Below are 20786 nucleotides of genomic sequence, written 5' to 3' on the forward strand. Positions count from 1 at the left end.
CAGTAACTCTAAATCAGATTGGCTTGGATACCCTTCAAAAAACAATTTGCACTCATTTTAAAATAGTGCGATAATGAATTGCATTAATTGTTAATGTTCACTTGCAGTGTCATTACAGAACACATCTTAAATCCTTCCCTACAGGAGAACCAATTGGCAGTATGTGCTGAGAAGAGAAATGCAAGAAGCCTGAGTATAATTATTTGTTTTAATGGCTCAAGCCCCATTACTTACTTAGGAGAGTGATTCTGCTTAGGTGCTCAAACTCTTGCAGCTCAATGACAGAGGTCCCTGGCAGATTTACACGAGCAGCTCACTTCGCATCAGCAGGATTGACTTCAGCAGGCTTTGTACAGAGCCTAAATTATTTCAACAGGGCCTAAATGACTTAAGAAGTATCAGCTATCGTGTTCTGACACCGTTCAAATAACCCATTTGCCTTTTTAAAAACTGCATAAAGTATTTATCAAAAGGTTATGACATGAAGCAAACCAATAATTTAAATATACACCCCAAAACTGCACACCATGTGCAGTCTAAATTGTAAGCGGCGCTTATTTTCATTCATGGCGGGTTTTATACTGCCTAGGGGTTATTCTGTGTGTAATGTTTTTATTCTTTCTCCTGGCTCTGTACCATACTTGAGGTCCACAGTGTTGGTCTTGGTTCTTCGTGACATCAGAAGTAACTTCTGAGGGACCTTGGAATAACTTCCAAAAGGACCTTTCTTCTCTTGGTCATTGAGTATTCACTGATTGTTAAGTGATTGATTGATTTTGTTAAGCATTCACTGTTTATTAGCTCCAACCATATCTGTGAGGGCTATCCACACATACATACTGGGCATAAGCAGTTTAGGAGCAGAAAACTGTGATTTGATGGTTAAGTCATAGGATCAGGATTCAGGTTCTAGGAGATATTACTGCACCTCCTCATGCTTTAATTTTTCACTTGAAGAATGAAAGGGTGTCAGGAGTCTTTCCCCTGGTGTTTTATGCTCACGAACCATGTTGATAACTGTTTCGTTTCCAGGACCAGATGAAATAGAGCTTTCCATTCTAAATCTGTGTGGAACTGCTGGAATTCACTAGATCAAAATCAAGAACATTAAACATATATTCTGTTTTTGCTAGAGGTCTAAAATTTCTAAGGGAAAAATGTATTTCAAACAGTTTATACCTATCAAAATCTTTTGCAGTGCCTCTGATAAGATCCCTGTACTGGTTGACTCCACTTGCACCCTGACTGTTTGAATTTAAGCTGGTCATCAAAATAAAAAGCCTGGAGGAATCAGTGACATGTGAATGTGAGAGGTTTCTGAAAGCAACTCTTCCCATGGAACTGCCAGATACAACTTACAGAGTTGTTCTCTGCACATCAAAGGTCAGGTATTTGGGAGGGCAGATGAATAAGGGAAAAGACTGAGTGACATTTGGAAAAGGCAGGGAAGTTGGAGTAGCGAAACAAAGGATGAAGGAAAACAAAACCAAATGAAAACGTGAAAAGCTTAAGCTTCCGAGAGAAAAATGAGGAGTGAGAGCTGTACTAGTACAGAACTCTTATGTAGCCAACAGGTACCTTTAAGGCAAGGATTTCAGTCCCTTTGATTAGATGTCAGGGGAGAGCCATACAAAGTAAGTAAATAAGGAGGGAAGCATGCAGAAAATATTGTTAAGTCTCTTCCTTATGGAGGAAATAGAAGGCAAATTCACCTGCTGGTGAGTGCCAGCTGCCCTGATAGGGGAGGACAGGCAAGTTCAGAAAACTGCCATAGCGCACCAGGGCCGCAGGCTGCTCTGGAGTGTTGGCCCTCACGTTCCCTTGTGTTGAAGCTGGGCCATTTTCCAGAATGGAATTAAATATTTGCAAGGCAGGACAATATAATCTTTCTTTCATTTGGTTGTTTCTTATAATTTATTGGCTTCTATTAATGCACATAAAACCTTTTCCTCTGCCTGCAGAGCAAATACCCTGAAACCGTAGCAGTCAGGTATGTCTCGCTGCCGATCATTAACAGAGTCACACTGGTGCCTAATTGCTTGTCATGGTTCATACGCTCGTTTGCAGACTGCCGGAGGAGTCACAGAGGGGGACATCAGCTACCAGATCCTTGGAGCGTTAAAATCTTGCTGCACATCATGATGCTGGCATAGGTTGCACCTTATTAAGGGAGTCTCATCAAAGTAGTCGTACTGGAGACAGGATATCTACTCCAAACAACAGCAGTTCATGGGTAGGTGTGTTTGAAAATCGCTTCAGTCTTTTGCAGCTGCTTTATGCCACTTGAAGGCCCCACACATTCTTGATCTGTATAATTACCTGTACTCATTAGGTTAAACTTAGAGTATGAATTAGCTGAAAGAAATGGGGCAAATTCAATAGGTGATGCGCTGGAACACTGCTGAGCTTGTGAGTGCACTGAAGTGGCTCATACGTGTAACTCAGAGGCATTCCTGTTTAATTTTGGAAAAAATGACACCTGGGGGACTAATGACCAAAGGAGACACACTCAGCAATATACAGTGAACACTCTTGCTCCGATGTGTACCATGATCAGATTTCAGGTAAGCTGGAACTAACCAGATACCATAAAGGCTTTTAGCGAAGTTGTGAGTAACATGGAAGCACTGCACTGTCAGCAGCATGGTTACATGGGCAAAGGGAAGGTCAGTACGAGCTGCAGGTGTTCGGCATCTCTCTGTGTCTGGCTCAGGTGCAGCTTTGGAACAAACAGTCGAAATTAACCCAAGGTCTTGCTCTTTTTCAAGCATCAATAGCCATGTCCCATCTTGCCAAAATGCAAATGTCTACTGTTTCAAGATACCAGGCACACGTAACACACAAGATACTTTGCTATTCAGAATGGTCACAAACATTACGAGAGAGGACTGGAGCTGATCATTATTCAAATGCTGGCCCAGTAGAAAACAGTTTATTTTCCACTTTGAGTGCTGTGGAGCCTTGGTATGCCAAGTCCCTACTTCTGTTACAATCTGAACTCAGTGTGAGCATGTACCTACATCTACACTGAAACGGCTAAAAACACTGAAAAATACTGACTCCTGGGTCTTACGATTGCGTCTCGGTTTACCCTCCAAACAGAGATTTTGCATCTCCTCAGAAATTTAAGAACTTCATTTGCAAGATGCAAATGATAGCCTTAGGGCATGCCCTCTTCTTAAAATTTGGAAGTTCAAGTTCCTCAGCCAAGAGGCAAGAAATTACCTGTAAATGATCCCCGCTGCTGTGAAAGCAAAGGAAAAGGAGTCAGCTCTAACCATTTCCTTTGCTTCAGCTTTGCGAGGAGCAATGTACCTGCAAGGTGGTATATTGCTTTTCAGCAATAAGTGATAAAATCTCATTTTCTCCAAGGATTAGTTGGCATTCAGGTATTTTACAGGAAGGTGGACAGCACTGAACTTTTTGGACCAATGAATCCTTGATTCTTTCATGCAGAGAGCAATGAACTTAAGGGTGCTCTTACCTTCCCTCATTGAATGGGTATCCTAAGCATGAGGAAACTACCATTTCCTTTGAAATTTCACCACAAGGAGCAAGGCTAGATCTGATTAGAGCTTTAACAAGTATGTTACCTTGCAATACTACCTGTCCAGGTCATTGGTATACTCGTGCATCTTTACTGTGGGGAAAGGAAAAGAAGCAGCTTTCAGAGGCTTTTAATAATGCATCTTACACAAGAAACCTATGTCTGGGTCAATCTGAAGGAGCAGCCTTGCAGAAGGATATGTTTTGAAGAAAGGTTTGGCTGTTCGTGAAACAGAGAGTTCAGAGGGTAAAGTGATGAAAGGAAGTTGCCTATATGGAGGCTGTAGTTTCCCTATCTCACTAGTACAACCTTTAATTGGGCCATGTTATCCCCATATCCCCTCCGTGTAGACAGTGCGAGGTCCCATCTCCGGAGCTTTCTTACTTAAGCTAAGCCCATGCACTTTTTGTGGTGATCTCTCCCGAATCGTGCAGTCATCCTTCTCATTCTCTAGAGAGAACGTGAGGTTTTTCTAACTAAGGCTGTGTCTTGTAGCCTCCCAAGAAGGCGATCTCCCTGCTGCCAAAGCTGTGTTGTTGGCAAGGCAGTTTTCTTTCAGCTCATCTTTGCTAGCTGCCTGCAAGGTTAGGGTTGCAATTTATTTCAAAAGTGGATACTGCCAGCCTTTGCATGTTATCTTGAAATACTCAAAATGCTTTTTCTGGGGCAAAGAAACTTGTTCTGAAGCAGTTTGCGAAAGCAACCCTGAGAAGTAGGGCTTGGCTGTTTTAAGCTCAGCAGCATGCTAATGTGTAACCCTATTTTCAGGGAAAATTTTCTGCATCTAGCAATATTGAGAGCTAGGAGGGCAGACATGCATCTAAGTATATTTCTCCAGAAGCCTAAGTTTAAAAATACATACGTATGTGTGTACACGTGTACATATGTACTGAAGATGACTAAAAAAAAGCTCAAAATCATTATTACTTTTCTCAGGAAAACCATAAAGGTTACACTGCAGCTCTGGTAAGGGCATATTGTACCCCTTTCAGCCATACTGCATGAAAACAAATAAACCACAACCAAACGCCGAGCCACAAAACATAGAAGATCCATTGCTCCAAAATTAAATGCCTGAATGGTTAGTGCTATCCTCCAAAGTCGGAGAGAGGCCACATTTCCCTCAGAGAAGTCTGAATATATTGATTCAAACTGTCTGGAAAAACCTCCAGGCCCTCAAGAATTGCTAATACTTGTTTTAACATTTTCAACACCTTTAATTGGTGACGTGGAAAAAGCGAGGTGCGACTCAGGCATGAATTTACTGGAGGATGGGGGAAGTATCACAGAATACCTGTTCTCATCGTTTTCTGCCAGCTCTTGGTCCTTGTGGTAGACAGAATAACAGACCATTGCCCAGTAAGCCCTTTTTTGACCTTATTTGCTCTCATGGTCAAAGCACTCACAGCCTGGCTGTCTTGAGAACACCAATACTGCTTTGCCTGTTGGCAGCAGCTGAGGACAGCAGCAGAACAAACACGAAGCATGTTCATTAAAGCACAGGACACAGAGCGACGCCTAAATAAGCGGCTCAATTCGGCCTGCGAAATTCAGAGAACAACTCCCTCAGGAAGTTAGTACCCAGGTTAGAGCTTCAGCTTTGGGATGAGTCTATTTGTTTTACACTGCATGGGAGAAATACAGGCTTTATAAATCTGATCTCTCCCACTGGATGATCCAGCTGCCCTCTTCTCAGGGTTTGTTCTCCAAAAGGACCTGTGGGAGAGCTCTAGTTTGCCGGGTCCTAATGGCATTGAGCCTGCAGCCTCACAATTCATAGGAAGGAATTCACTTGGAAATAAGAAATTGCAAATTCATTTCCTTCCTCATTATGAAAAATTGAATTTCAGTTGGCTTTCCTCCCTCTCTCTCTGGATGGCTGCAGTGACTGAAAGTGTTCTGCCTTAGAAATAACATCCTCTAGCAGATCAGACAATGCTGCCAAGCAATTATCAAAAAAGAGCCCTTGGCATAGGTGAGAGAGCTTAACTGCACCACTAGCAAGGCAAACTCCTGTGCCTTCTGGTCTGCCTTTGGTACCTCTTGCCACATCTTTTCATTACAGCTCAGCCAATGCAGCTATGAATTTATAGCTGAAACATTGCTCAGACAGTGCATTGGGCACCAGCAAATTGATCTGAGTCTGTTCAGTTCACAGAAAAGGAAATGAAAGTGTAAGGTTGCTGAGAAAGATGTGGCTGATGCACCAAAGTAGAGGAATACAAAGAAGCTTCAGTTCAGGGAGGGAGACTGGGGAAACTGAGCTGAGCCAAAGACTCAGGGAGAAACACTCTGGAAGGGAGTACGCTGAGGGAAAGATGGTGATGAGAGCAAGAGGCGGGGTAAGGGGGTAAAGAGATTTTGAAACCTTCAGATTTATGTCCAAAGATGTAAAGTTATAATGAAGTTGCCTTTTTTTGTGGTACAAAAAAGTTTTATTTTCCTCCAATATTTTGCAGTGCATTTAATACTCCGGAACACGGCAGCCATAAACTATGACATGTGCCAGGGCTGAAACACGAATGAAAATAAAAGACAACTCATTGAATGGTCAAAGTTACAGGGGCTGTTTCCTTGTAATCACTGCTTCACATCTAATTAGCCCTCAACAAGTTTTAAGATCATTCTCAGCTGTGATGAGCATATATTTGAGGGGGTTAAATAAAACATTGTGACTTGCTTTTACAGGACCTGAGGGGCACCCTGCTTCAGAGTAAGGCTCGTTGTGAAATATGGTTCCCTCTGGAACAACCTCAGAGCAGCTGTGCTGGTGCAAACGTGTGGTTCAAGGTCATTGTCACCAGTAGTGGCCATTAAGGAAGTATGTAGAAAAGGGTAAGTACAAAGCTCATGTAAATGAGACTGTCTCCTAATTCTTTTCCAGCCTATGGCTACTTCAGTTTGGGTTTTTTATGCAGTTGTTTGGCTGCTTAAGATTTCCTAGCGTATCTCTGCCTTTCAAGCACTTGTCCAGTCACAATTAAAAGAATTTTGGTATTATAAAGCAATGTGAGAAACGAGGTACCTGAAAAGTGTTGAGGACAGACTGTGAGTGCAAAGCTTCTAATAGGAACAGCCAGAAACAGAAACCCATGACTAAATCTAGGTTATGCTTTGGTGGAGAGCTACTCGGGTCATTTTAGGAAGGTTTGCTGAGCAGGGAGCAATGCACCAGTTCCATATTTGTGAAGGCAGTCAGCTGCTTCGCGTCTGGATGCTGCAACTGTGCAGTGCAGCCAATTGCCAAGAGCTTCAGAGGATGCTAAAAAAAAATCCAGTTTTCCCACAGGATTACAGGACCTGGTGAGATACTTTTCCTTTTCTTCTTTTTCTACTTAGTTTTAGGAGTAGGCACTCCAGGAAACTTAATATTCATCCCATTCTTGCTTTCTCTTCTGTGCACAGTGACCCTTATGTAGGTGTAAGAAGTTTCTTACGGGAGAAAAAACAGAAAAAAGAGTGATACTTTGTGTTAAATCCTACCCTCTAAGCTGGTTTCAGCAGGCTGTTGTATCTGAGGAAAGCTGATAAGCCTTATCAAGAGTAGGCTGTGGTTTTGCCTCAAATGGACCCACGTGTTTCTCGGTAATTATTAGCCATTGATCTTCTGCTAATTTCCAATAATTTTGCCGCCTAGGAGATATGAGACTGAAAATGACTCTTATGTTATTAACGCATTTACTGAATGGTCCCTTGCCTTGTGGTTAAAATTAAGGATATAAAAATGAGACCTATGAGATGGAAAATTGCTGATGGATAAATTGGAAGTTGCAAAGGAGAAAGTGAACTTCTATTTTAAATAGTGGTGCCTTTTCTTGGCCCTTTCGTTGAGCAGGTTGCTTTGACACACTGAAGCAAAACAAGTTAATCTTTTGGGCTCAAAAGTAGCAAGTATTTGAAGTCCATTTCTGCAATAAGGTGTTGAGAAGGTTCCTAAATAGCTTATGGGAGATGATGTATGATAAAGGGAGTGAAGACAGTGATTTTTGCGCTTTATTACAGGGGTTATCTTGCTTTATCCTCCCCCACAGCCTTAAGGATCAACTTTAAAAGCTCAGGGATGTTGCTGTAAGTCACGCAAGTTTCTTTAATGTATCTCTAGGTATCTGTCGACTTTGGAAATCTAGTTATCACGTTAGATCTGTTGATTTAGCACACAAATCCTTCTAAACATGATGAATTCTTTGTGAAAACAATAAGCATTTTGTCTTAAAAGGCACTAACAGAGCCTGTCCTGGTGGCTTCTCCTAATTTCCTCTCTGTACTTCTGTACCCCCTGTAAAAGCAAAACAGAACAGAAAATTACTCCTATGTATTTCTCATTAGCTGGTGTATCAACTGACGTCTGATTTTTCCCCTGTCTTTTTAAAACAACAAATGCAATCTGTTCATGCTGTGCATCTTTACAGAAGCCATTCTAGCATAAGTTATTGTATTTAGCCAAGAGTAGACATGAGAATACTCCTGCTAACAGCTACCACCTTCTAGAAACAACAGACCGCAGATTCTGATCCTGTTCATTTGAAGTGGCTGAAAATTGATCCATTGTTCACTAAGATTTGGCCAATTAACAGGGAAAGAGAAAGCAAGAGTATTACATTATTGTCTTTCAGATCCCCAGGCATACTTTATACCAAAGAAACATCAGTCTTTATTATTATTTAGCACTTGCATTAGCAAAATGCCTAATATCTGTGTCTATGGAATAGGACCTGCGGCACTGAGTAAGATGACAGCCCTCTCACAAGAGGTTTACAGAGTATAGAAAAGGCCAGTGGATACAGATCTCTAGGAAGTACTGGGATTCTGGGGGTGGAAAAAGGCGTATAACAGACTTCAGACACCCAAAGCCGGGCATGTGGAGCTCCTTTTCAACTGCCTTGGAAATGGATTTCCCAAAGCTGTAATTTTAAGCCTTATGACTGCTTCATGCATCCTCTGCAACACACATTTTAATGTATGCCAATAAAATGAGAAGCGTTAATTCTTTCTTTTTGCACCTGCTTATTAAAATATGAAAGGCTGGTTCACGTAAGCTTTTTGAAAAACCACCAGTTTACTTCACTATAGGTGACTAAGCTGTATCCAGACTGAAGTGTTACTTTCCAATCGTATGAAAATTTCCTGTGGGACCCCTTTTGCAAGGGCAGCTATTTCAAGCATGACAGTCACTTTTGTCTGTGCAGGATGGATCTGTGTGAGGTATTTTACGTGTACGGAACGGTGACAGTAATTTTGCCGACAATAGAGAAGCTTCAAAGAAAAACATTGGTGACAGATGTGCTAGAAATACAAAATACCAGCTAACTGGTCCTCTCTGGAGGCAAACCTTTTTTTTTAAATTAAAAGGTCTTTCTCTTTAGGTGGTCTGTTTATCTGTCATAATTTGACAATATATGAGAATGATACCTGAATTGATTTTCCAGAAGATAATTGCCCTGGTATTTAATCTCTGCATCATCTTCTAAATCTTTCCAACACTTTATTGTTCTTCTGTTCTCATGCAGGTTCTACATCTCCCCAAAAAAGTGGCATTTTCCCTCACATGGACAGTCACTTAGTGGCCGTCACCAAGAGAAAATGCTTCTATGGGGAGGTAAGCACAGGAAGGAATAAATACAACAGACAAGCAATGGGGCTTGCAAGGCATGTTGGAAACTCACTTTCCAGTACCTGGGGACTCTGTCCAGCACACTTTCCACACTGGGTAAAAAATAACCTCTCTTTGCAGCTTTCTTTGATGCCTGGGGAGGCGTTTCTGTGTACTGGGTGCCAGAGAAACAGCCACAGAGGTCTCAAAGGGCACTGGGAACCTGATGCCAACCCTGGCCATCTCCTGCCCTCCAGTCCATTCATCTTCCGGTCCTCCCATATTAAACTCACCATAAGGGAGCAGGGGGTTGCAGGCAGAGCTCTGGGACACCCAGCAGCTTTGGGAGGGTGCCCGTCACCTGCCAGGGTCTTGATCATGCCAGTTTCTCTCTAGTTCTCAATGATGATGTGTCTGATCGGGTGCTGAAGGGGATTAAAGTTGCCCCTAACAACCAAAAAATACAAAACTTGCAAAAAATTATGTTTGGCACCAGACACCAAAAAGGTTGATTGTCATGGCTTTAGACTGTGAGCATAAAAAAAAAAATATCTGTGCTACTACCCTCAGAGGACAAGGATAATTTGGTGGTGAATAGTGTCAGTAACTGAGGATCTAAGCACACACAGGTAATGTGCTGTCATTGACCTGTGCAGGATTTGCCTCATGAGACATTTTCTTATACTTCATTATTTTGCCATTCCTAAGTCAAGACATTTCTGCTCTCACTGCCCCCCAAAATTTTACAACGTGGAAATTTTACTAAGATTGTTTTTGAGCCTTTTGCAATCAGTAGGAATCTGGCTTTCAGGTTCAAAATATATTTTATTCAGGCCTCAAATTCTCTCTGCAGAAGCCCTGCGTAGTATATTCAAGGACTTAATTTCATTTGTTATCTTCTATTGGATTACATTTTGAAAAATGTTTGGTGCTGGCAGTTGGGGTTTGACATTGAGAACTGCTCAGCTGTTGTGTAAGCTTTTTAGTACTGTAGCAGAATTTACAATAGTGTTCAGTTTTGAGCATCTGCAAATGTAATTTGCTTATGTTTTTCGTAGGAGCAATCACGCTGCTCTGACGCTTGACAATCTCGATCCTTTATGAAATGCCTCGGTTGATGAAGCTGGATGATGAACCCCCAAAAGCTGGCCCAAAACATGCTGTGATTTCAGTTTTGCTTTTTAAAGCAAGCAAAATTAGCAGGGTTGCTCCAGAAAATGCTGTTCTTTGAAAGATGTAGGTAGGTTATTAATATTTAGGAAAGTTTTAAAAAGTTACTGATGTCTGCTTATACTCTTAGGTGCATAAATTCCCTTATAGTTCTGTAATGTCATAAACCCTGTCTATTCTCAGATGCTTAAATCATTTTGGAATCTAACAGAAATGCACTTTTGAACCTTTACCCTGAAGTCTCATTAAGTTATTGGAATTCCTAGTCCTAAATGATTTTAGAAAAATGAAAGTCCTGAAAAATATTATTCCTGCAGTTCTTTTAAATACCTTTACTTGTTACCAATTGTGCATTTCCTTCTGTATTGCCAAAGTCTTTCATTAGTTTATTGAGATGTTTAAATTTGGGTTTTTTTCTGTAGAAGAGATCCAGGGATATTGGATTCTGCATTTTGTTGGAGCCTGCTAGGAAGCAGCTGTACATACTTTTCACATCTGACACGGGAGGCTGTGGAGAGATCTTCAGGTCTCAGGACTATCTCGGTAGATTTACGTCCCGGAAATTTTTGTAGGTAAGAGCGATATGAGCATATTTGACAACGATGGGCTTTTATTTCTCTGCAATTGTATCCTGACTCCTGTTTGCCACTCTTACAAACGACACTGTTTTTACAGCTTCTGTGCAACAGGTTTAGCTTAGGGCAGTTCTCTGCAATGCATAAGATGTGAAGATTTAGATGTGTGAGATGTTTATTTATGTAATGCACAGAAGGGATCCAGGGATCTCCACAGCTTGGGCAGCATCTGCTGACTTTTTCATGCCAGCAAAGACATGAGGGTTGGAAAGGAAACGAACACAATGGGGACATGGGGAAGGAAATGGAGAAAATTAATTGGAAGCCCCGTCTCTCTCTCTTCCCTATTTCTACTGCAAAGAAATGCTTATGGGGAATACTTTCGTCCCATATGTGATGGAGGAGGTGTACGCATAAACTGCTCATTCTGCTCATAGTTCTTATCCCATTTCTTAGCAATTCTACCAGGAGCTGCCCTGCATGCAAACAGTGAGCTATCAATTTCCTGCTGTAGAACAAAAAGAATATAAGAATAAATTTCATGGTGAGCGAGCCAGTTACTCATCTGTTAGTGGATTTTCCCTCCTGACTAGCTTCACTGCAGCCTTTGGCCTCTCTTTGCTGGTTTTCTCCAGCTTTTTCCATAGCGATAGGTAACTGCTCCCTGTCTGCACTGCTGCAGGGAAGCAAACCCCAGCCCAGGGCAGCGGGATGCTGTCCCTTGTCTCTCAGCCTCACTAGGGAGTTTCAGTCCTGAAACTGAAGTTTTTGTTTTCATCAAACTAGAGTCTCCTTGGGAAGTTCATCCTTTCAGCCAGAGCGGGATGGGACCGTTGCCCTGGATTGCCGTAGTACCTCAGTGAGGAGCAGCTGGGCTGGAACGGCTTAAATTTTCTGAAACGCACACAACTCTCACTGCCTGGGAAGGTACACGAACTCAGAAGTTAATGGCCAGGCAGGTACATATGGTTGCTCCGCTCCCTATGAAAAGCATCTTGGAAGCCACAAGGTGGAAATGTTAAAGTCGACAGCCCAATCCTATTAAAATCAATGCCAGAATTTCCGCTGACTTCCCCCCCAGTCTGTACTGAAGGTTTCAACTGCAGTCTGTTGCACACTGATACATTCAGTATAGCTTTCTACTGCTCAACTTTGGTGGTCAGGAAATACGTGTCTGCTGATTGCAAAAGATTAACAGATTAAACTATTTAAGAAACTCCAGAAAGCCTAGGTTGCTGTTGGAACCTTATTGTATTTTGATAACATTCCACTTCTTCATCCCACTTCTTTTAAAAATCTGAACTTTGACTAATTTTTCTCAAAAATTCTAGTTTTCAGAAACATATGTAGTTGATTGAAAATGTTTAACGTTGCTTTCACTGAGAGTGTAGAGAAGGAGAAACTTTGAAGGCAGAAAAATCAACAGTCAAGGCAAATCGAGGTGAAAGTAGAGTGGCATGATCAGAACGCATGGCCATGCGAGATGAGAGCCCAGCCCACGATCTCTACCTTCTTCCCATCCATTTAGAGGATTTTAGTCTACCAGCAAGATCCAACAGAGGTTCATATGTTTCTACCCTAAAATGCTCCCCAAAATATCCTTCCTCCAAAAGCAAGTGTAGTCATAACACAGATTGAGGTTTGTGGATCAGCTTCTTAACAGGAAGGATGAGGTGTTTGCACTGGGAGCTCTTCTGCTGTTGCTATTCAGAAGTATTGCTATACTTCTGAATGGGCCTCTGGGCTCCTGAGTGACAAAATATATTATCTGTCATACCCTGAATTTATTTTTACTGCAAGGAACAGTGATGCTCTATTATGACCAGGACGGGGTAGCAGCAGTCAGAGTGTGTCTGTTAATTGAAAAGGCATATGTGCCGACCAGACACTGATCCTGCACTGGATTATTAGCACATAGTCTGCCTTCTGAATCACAGCAGAGCCCTGCGAAAGAGGCTCAGACAGCAGCATCTCATCTCCAAACACACAGCCCAGCCTGGTGGTGCCAGGTAGTGGTACTTCTCCCAGGAGGTGGCTCGGAGAAAACAACCCCTAAAGCATGTTATACTGCACAATATGGATCAGTTGGAATAAAAAATGCTCAAGGCAGGGTAGTGCAAGGGTGGCTCATCTTCTGGAAACACCGGGTTGAACTCAGCAGCTGTGGTGTGGTGGCAGTTACTGAATGACAACAGCTTTAATGGGAAGCCAGTTCAATTAAAGCCACTGCAACCAGCAAAATAGCAGACAGCTACTCTGCATGGGAGGGCGGGGGGGGAGTGAATCAGACTCAGACGATGGTAATTAACAGCTGGCTGGCAGAGAGGCATTTTGTCTGCCCAGCAGTTGAAAGCTCTTTATTACAGATAACGTCCCAGCACAGCCCAGGCAGGGCAATCTGCCTCTCAAAATGCTGGAAGTGGGGAAGCAAGCTGCTGTTTTGCATTGATGAATGTGCTACAGTATTGAAAGGTAAATAGCATGTTCATTTTTCATTTTCACAAAATATTTCCTTCAGGATGCAGTTATGAGAAATTCACCTTGGAGCTTTAACATGAGTTTATTAGGAAAACAGTATCCTTAATCCTGGACTAAAAGCAAAAGAAATATCCTTATGAAACATATATGGGAGATTGTTTTAGCCTTTGGTAAAACAGATAAAACATGGATTTTGAGTGCTAGAACTTTGCTTTCTAGACCAACATTTCTTTTGGGATCTTTTAAAATGTTGCTGAAATTACTCAGGTTTAATTTCATCTTACGTGGCATTACAAATAATAAGTTGATCAATAGAACCAAACTTATTGATCCTACCTGTTAAAATTACAGAGTTGCTTTCCCTTCAATTTTGATAAAAAAAGAATGAAGCCTTATTCCTAGTCTCTCAAAATATTTTGCAAAACTTCCAGTCATTGACTCCTGTTTATGAATAGGTAAAACATGAATGCTGCTGGGCAAAATGCTGCTGTGCTGAATCCATGGCAAGTTTCAGTAATGGAAATGTGGTGTTGTCAGACCATCACCGTAACTGGTGCATCTGTAGGCACACAGCAAGCCGAAAGCAAGATCCTGATCTTGGGCATCCCAAGCTTTTTCTTAAACAATCCTTTCCATAAAAGTAATTTCCCTGGCCCTAAAAACACCTTTGATTATCGGTTGCCTATATTTGAACCAGACAAGGCCATTTTTCGTCTGAGTGATTCTAGCCTGTATTCAAAGTGTTTGCTAACCATACTATAAATCAAGATAGCACAGGGTTCAAGAAGCGGCACATTTCATGGAGTTTGAATATAGTATCACCCTGGGTGTGGTTTAATGACAAGAGCTCTGGGCTGTGGTCCCACTCCTGGGCGTAGGGTCCAGCTCCCATGGCAGGGGTTACAGTCCCCCGGGCAGATCTCAGCTGCATGCAGCCCTCGCCAGCTCTCTGTCTTTTTCTGCAAGACAATTTTCTCTTAGTTGGTGTTACCCTACATCAACTTTGCTCCCTGCTTGGTAGAAAGAAGGATCAAAAAAACCCAAAACTAACTAGACGTCTCCTCTTAAAGTCTCACCTCACTGCTGCCTTACTTTTATGCTTGGGAAATCCCATTATTTTCAGGATGGGTTTACATCCTTAAAGGGAGAATCAGACTCAAGCACCATGGGTATATGCTAGTCTTACATCTCATGGCAGAAAGTGGTTTGGGTATAATATCGAGAATGAATTCACCTTCAGTTATCTCCATAGAAGCACTGGTATTTACTCTTTTGTAGTTGTAGAGCAATAACATTTAACAGATGTTGTTCCTCACTATTAATCAGCAAAATCACTTATCAACAGCTTCAACAAGCCACTCATTTTCTGCGTTCACCGCTAGGAGGAAGCGGCACAGAAACGAAGCTCCACAGAACTGATTCTTATGCTCAAAGCTGTGGATGCAACAAATGGCTGGTTGGGTGCAGGATGGGTCACCATGGCTGCTTCATGCTCCTGCCTACTGTTTTTCCTCTGGCAGTTCTGCCTTTTGTCAGCAGAAGGTGTTGCCCAAGAAACATTTGTCCACCAAAATATTCCTCCCACCCGCCTGTCTGTGATTTGGTTACAAAAGGCATTTGCATCTTTTAGCACTGCAAAGGCATGAAATATCTGTGTCTGTTAGAAGAGGTGGAGGTGAAGTGTCACCTTTGTATCTAACTGTCTCCTCAACGTGATGAAATCTAGTGCACAGAGGGCATAACACCCCCTTCATACTAGATTTCATTACTTTTTTTCCCCATGGAAATTAAAAATCCTTTATCCATGCCTTCTTGCCCTTCTTTTCCCATCCCTCCTTTCTGAAAAGGTAAGCTAGTTTGGATGTACTCCAAGATAAATACACACGTAAACTCCACACCCCTTTTGATGTAGCGCTGATGAAGTGAAGGTGCGTGTTTCCGGGCATTTTTAAGTTTTGGCGTTTTTTTGAATAAAATATAGTCTGTGAGAATGTGCCAGTGTAATTGCCTGGCTGATTCCTGAGTCAAAGTGACCATTAATTTCTGTGCTTCTGAGAATACAGCATTGAAAAAAAACCTGTTCATTTGGACATTCATCATGTGATTTGTTATTGTACATTAAACATTCTTATCTTTAAAATAATGGCCCAGCTTTTATCAGCCACAAGATTCCCACTTCTCAGTTTAGTTCAAAGATTGGGATGTAACTGAGGTTCTCCCAGGGTGACACTGAACACTTAGAGGGCTATTCGCAGTGGAAAATATTTCTATTTTGTTTGTGTCACAGAAAAAACGAGCATTTTCATTTCCAGGCAGTATTTCAGTATTCATTAAGCAGTAAAGACTAACGGTGCAATCCTTAATCACTCAGTCCAGAACTAATGGGAATGGGTAAGGGTCCACAGAGAAGTCAAGGACAGTGTTTTAATGGGGAGTCTCTATCTTACAATTTTTGCTGTTGATGCTACACGGAGCCTAAGACCGGGTACTCCAAATGGGGGGGAAGATATGAGGCAGGGGGTGAGGAGATAAGGAAAGGAAGGGGTAGCTGAAATAACGTAAAGATGTTTTTTGAATTTCCTCCAAGCTAGTGGCACCAGCCTCAACTCAAACCAAAACTAGGCTGTATAGATGCCATGATGTCTGGTATGCTGATAAATCAGGCCTGCTGCGAAGATGGATTGTGTTGGAGACAGACCATCCCATCCCGAGGGGGCCCAGGGCTGACCTGAAGACCACCATGGAGGTACCCGGGGCAGCACTGGTTAGCCCTGCCCAACTGCTTCTGACTGCAGGTAGAAAGGGAAGGGGACCCTGGGCTGGGTTTCCTGCTGGGGGCAAACAGAGCAAAACCATACTGGAGCCAAGCCCAAGATGGATGGAAGGAAACAGCTGGGATTTGAGGACTGGGGTTTGGCTTAGCTGCAGGATCAGTGCCTGCTGCATCCTCTTTCAGCAGCCTCAATTACAGGGAGAATGTTTGTGGGGGTCCCGTTGGCTCCAAAGCCTCCTGCACACATCTCTCCATTGCCAGCCTTATCACAGCACTTACAAAACTGCAAATGATAGTCATTTCAATGGAAAAATCCTGTAATTTGATGTAGTCTCATTTTAAGTTACCATGTTTGCTTCTGCAAGGTCCCCTGCCGCTTCCCTTACAAAAATTTATTGGTTGCAGTTTCATCCCTGACTCAGTAGTGAGGGAAACACTGGTCACGGTGCAAAGCCACCCACCTGAGAGTGCATGGAGAACATGAACAATTTTCTCGCCTTCAGCACTAACAGGAGACACTGATTTCTCGGAGGTCAGTGTTCCGTGTTCACTTAGCACAGTGCTTAGGGACCTCTGCTGAGCTTACAGCTTGAATGTGCCAAGCGTTGTACAAACACACAGCAGAAGATGGCTTATTTGCTATTTTTGTTAATGTAAACTTTATAAGGCAGAAGATACATATTTTTTTAATCCACCATGGTATTAAAGTGCTTTTTGTAATATGATGACATGTGTGCCGGAAATGAACACTGCTGGGCATTGCTTCCCCCCTGCCAACTCCAGCCAGTTCAGTGGTAGAGCAGGAGCTGCTAACCTGGGTGGAAGATGGCCCCGATGGCTGTCTCTTCCTTTTACATTTGTTCTCTTAAAGCAGTTATGAGAAATTGCCATGCAGAAAGGCAGCTTGAGTTATTCTGCCTGCAGGCTAGGGTCAGTCCCTGTCTGAGGCTGGCTTTACCATCGAGTCTCTGCCACCAGTCCATGCCTCTACCAGCTGCCTCACAGGCTTCCTGGAGCAGCAGTTGCAGGAGCCCCGAGCTCACTGACAGCTTCGTTACCCTGAGCAGCGTCACCTGGGGCTCAGCTACACCTGCAGGCTCTATTTAACCTCAGCCCCAGGCACCTAGAACCTTCTCTGAGCTAAACTGTGCAGTTGATGTTCTAGCCCTGTCTCCTGATGGACCTCAGCCAAGCTGATGCTGTAAGTCACTTTTCTTTTTGCTCTGGGGGCAGAACTTCTTTTTCTTCTCTTCAAAGTTACTGCATTTCACAAAGGTGATCTTCTGCCTGGTGGTAACTCATCTGTGATAGCAGTAAAGCTTTGCACAGCATTGGGCTTGAGCCTAGTATCAGAGGAGCGGGGCTTATTTTTTCTCATAACTCATTTGACTGCCTTGTAAGTGTTTAATAAGGTGCATCAAAGAGAATTGCATAAATTAGCTGCTTATGAATTGTGAGCTGTTATCTTGGTAACGTATCTGGAATCCCATGGTAATGCACGTGGTGTGTTGTTATCTGCGTAACTGCCTTGTGATCCAATGTGTGGTGCAACAAACAGCTCAGCTTCAACAGCACGAGATTTTAGTACTGGTTCACTGGTAAGCCCTGATTAGTCTAATTTCATTGAAGGAATCCGCACTACCTTTAATTAAGGGAAATTGGACAGACTGTATAGTTTCCAGAGGTCCTTTTGTGTGTATGGTGTGTAAGGTGGGTGAGGTGTTGATGTGTTGTGTTTTTTGTGTGGGTGGCAGAGCAGATTTCTCTGTATGCTGTCTCCATGTACTCATCTGCAACCCTGGTCCCAACTCACGTTAAGGTGAAGCTTAGGTCATTCGCAAATCACTTTTATGGGTAAATGCGCAGCATATAATTATATCTGAACCAAACATACTCTTTTCTTCCAAAATAAATAACTACAATATATATATGGTCTGCCAGAGCTAAAAGGTTCAGAGTCTGGGGATCTGAAAATGCTGATCTGCAGTGCTTGGAGAAGGGACTTGATATGAGGCATTTACAAAACTGAAACTCACGGCTTTTTAGCAACCCTGAAAAGACAGGGCATGAGGCACAAAGACAGAACAAGGAGCAAGGCAACATGCTGAGGAAAAGTTAAGTTTGTTCATTGGGCTCTTGTGTGCCAATTATTCCTTTACACAAAACCTCCTGCGCTTTTTCTTGATCAGTGTTCGTAATTATGGACTAGCCTACCTTGTTCAGACCTGTAACTTTGTTCCTCTTCTCCTCTGTGTCTGGCAGGGATCTGATTTCTGAGCATGACAGGACTATGGTTGACCATACTGGGCTGAGCACGTGCAGAGTGGGGTTGAAATACTGTAGTTATTAACTATGGGTTAATCATCCTGCAGCTCTGTTGTTACAAGGCTCTTAGGCAATGGCTGAATTCAAGGAAACTAAAAAGAAGCCAGTTGTCTTAGCTGATTTGTTGGTAATGCAATTCTCATGAGGGGGAGAATCTAATTACCACGTACTCTCACTGCTCTCCTTTCTCTCATCCCCTCCCAGAGCTGATTTAAAGATGAAGCTATTGGTGCAACGATGACTTTCTAGTTTACTTCTTAGCGTTGCGGTTTAAGACAGCTTCAGTGTTTTCTGAGCTGCATTTTCATGTCAATATGAAGACTCAAATGAAGTAGTGTGCTCATGTCAATAAAAAAGAGGTACAGAGGCTAATGTGAAAAACACCCTGCAAATTTTTTTAGAGAAACTGAAAATTTACCAGTGGAGATGTGCTTTTCCCCTGTGGCAGTGGAGCATGGGCTGTGGTCCTGGCAGGAGCCGCCGTCAAACCCACAAAATAAAGGAAGCACCTGGTAGGTGGCACCTGAGCAAGGAAAGGTGGGGGAGGAAGGTGGCCTTCCCTCTGAGGCACTCAATTATGGACCCTGGTGCAGAATTTAAAAACAAACAACAAAACCTCCAAAAAACCCAACTCCTTAAAAAAACATATGGAAGGCTTAGTCAAAGGGATTAATTTTTTTTTTCCTTATCTTTACTTGAAAAAACAAATGACCTTGCAGCCACATTTTATGTAGTAGGCAGCATTTGAGAGATGTCTAAATGGTTCAAGATGGTGCTGTAGCAACATCAATGAGTGATGTGAAAACTGGGTTTAGCTAAAAACAGAACTAAACGCGACTCTGTGCTTAGAAATTCTTCATGCGGACATGAATGCAAACAAGGACAGACCTCTCTGCAGAGGCCACACAAACTGTAATAGGAGCAGTGCCGTCAGCGGAAAAAAAATTGTGATCTCTGACAATCGACTAATACAAAGTGACATCTGCTAAGTGAAGAGCCAGGCCCTTTGCTGGTGCCAGCCAGCCGTGCAACTGGAGAATTGCCTCTGCTAGCTGCTCTGCCTTGCTGCACCAACGACGGGTCTCATGTCCAGAAGCATAAAGCCAAAGAACACAAGTCCAGTCAGACAGCATCAGTGAAGTCATCGCGAAACACGAATAAGGCTGCGCTGGTCCAGCACAAACCCAGAAGTGCCTCATTAAGGAATATACTTGTTTGCCAGTGCCACCGCTGCGGGAAAGCTTTGTTGCATACCTTGGTGAGGAACACCAAGCACGAGGTGCGTTAGGCTGTATGTAAAACTTTGTCTACCACACAGTGTTGGCTTTTGTGCAAAGGCGAGCAATGTAGAGTATTAGTGAGAGTCACAGCAATGACACATGTTAATGAACTTCACTGGCAGACACAAGGCTTAAAGAAGCCCCATATCCAACAGTGGAAATCTGTTATTTCAGACCTGCAGGTCTCCTCCAGGAAGGCATGATGAGCAGGAACCCAACCCGTTGGCCCTAGAGACTGTCTTATGTAGGCATGCCTTTGAGCAGCTGCACTTGAGCTTTGCTTCAGTGTGGGGTCAATCACCACACATTTGCCCAAATATTGCTTCTTACTATGTATGTGCATGTCCATACAATGGGTGACTTTTGAGTGTTAATAATTCACTCTCCACCACGCTCTCTCTGAAGAGCAAATTGCTGCAAGGCTTCCTACTCATTTCTTGACAGTAGAAGAAACAGACTGTACACGAAGTAATTTAAAATACTGAGCTTTGGAAACCATTAGTATTGTAGTCCCTGTTGCAACAGCACTGGCCTGTAGTTCCCACCCCTGTCCTTGAGAAACCCCAACTACAAATAAGCAAACCTACCCCTGGCTATTTATTCAAAACGGAAGGCTTGTGACTGTTAATACTACCATGATAAATGTGAAGCAGGCATTAGACAAGAGAGAGACTTTACAAAAGGAGATAGGGAGGAGTGAAAGGAACTGCTTCCCTCAACTCTTGTCCTCATCAAATAATTGATGAAACAAAAGGGCAAAAAAAAAAAAAAATCTCAAAGGCACTCTGAATTCAATGCATAAATAATTTTGGACATCAGGAATGGGCTTACTAACCACATGCTGCGGGTGTGGTGGTTCAGCTGAGCATAGGCAGAGATTGATGGTGTGGAAATATGTAAGAGAACAGCAGCCTGGATGCTCAGCAGTGGATGGACATCTGCTGTTAGGCTTCTGGATCAGTAATTAGCAACCCAGATTTTCAGAAGTGTTGAGCACCTGACAGCTCCAGCTGGCTTCTGTCGTAATTATTAGAAGTTCAGTGTTCAA

General features: G+C 42.7%; 1 protein-coding gene and 1 long non-coding RNA gene across 2 annotated transcripts in view; both read left to right on the plus strand.

The window, feature by feature from the left end:
- The window catches only part of LOC142081105 (uncharacterized), a 61915-nt gene extending 49866 nt beyond the window's left edge, over positions 1 to 12049 (plus strand). Inside the window, exons 3-10 of the long non-coding RNA XR_012673238.1 lie at positions 1199 to 1383; positions 2068 to 2233; positions 6236 to 6382; positions 6953 to 7132; positions 9055 to 9254; positions 10196 to 10377; positions 10730 to 10879; positions 11669 to 12049. This is a non-coding gene — a long non-coding RNA (uncharacterized LOC142081105). The remainder of the gene's footprint in view (positions 1 to 1198; positions 1384 to 2067; positions 2234 to 6235; positions 6383 to 6952; positions 7133 to 9054; positions 9255 to 10195; positions 10378 to 10729; positions 10880 to 11668) is intronic.
- Positions 12050 to 13248: 1199 nt separating this feature from the next.
- Positions 13249 to 20786, plus strand: part of BFSP1 (beaded filament structural protein 1) — a 47089-nt gene continuing 39551 nt past the window's right edge. The window contains exons 1-2 of the mRNA XM_075147665.1: positions 13249 to 13354; positions 15948 to 16155. The gene's annotated coding sequence lies outside the window, so the exon portion shown is untranslated. The remainder of the gene's footprint in view (positions 13355 to 15947; positions 16156 to 20786) is intronic.

Source organism: Calonectris borealis, chromosome 3 (assembly GCF_964195595.1).
Source record: "Calonectris borealis chromosome 3, bCalBor7.hap1.2, whole genome shotgun sequence".
Lineage (NCBI taxonomy): Eukaryota > Metazoa > Chordata > Aves > Procellariiformes > Procellariidae > Calonectris > Calonectris borealis.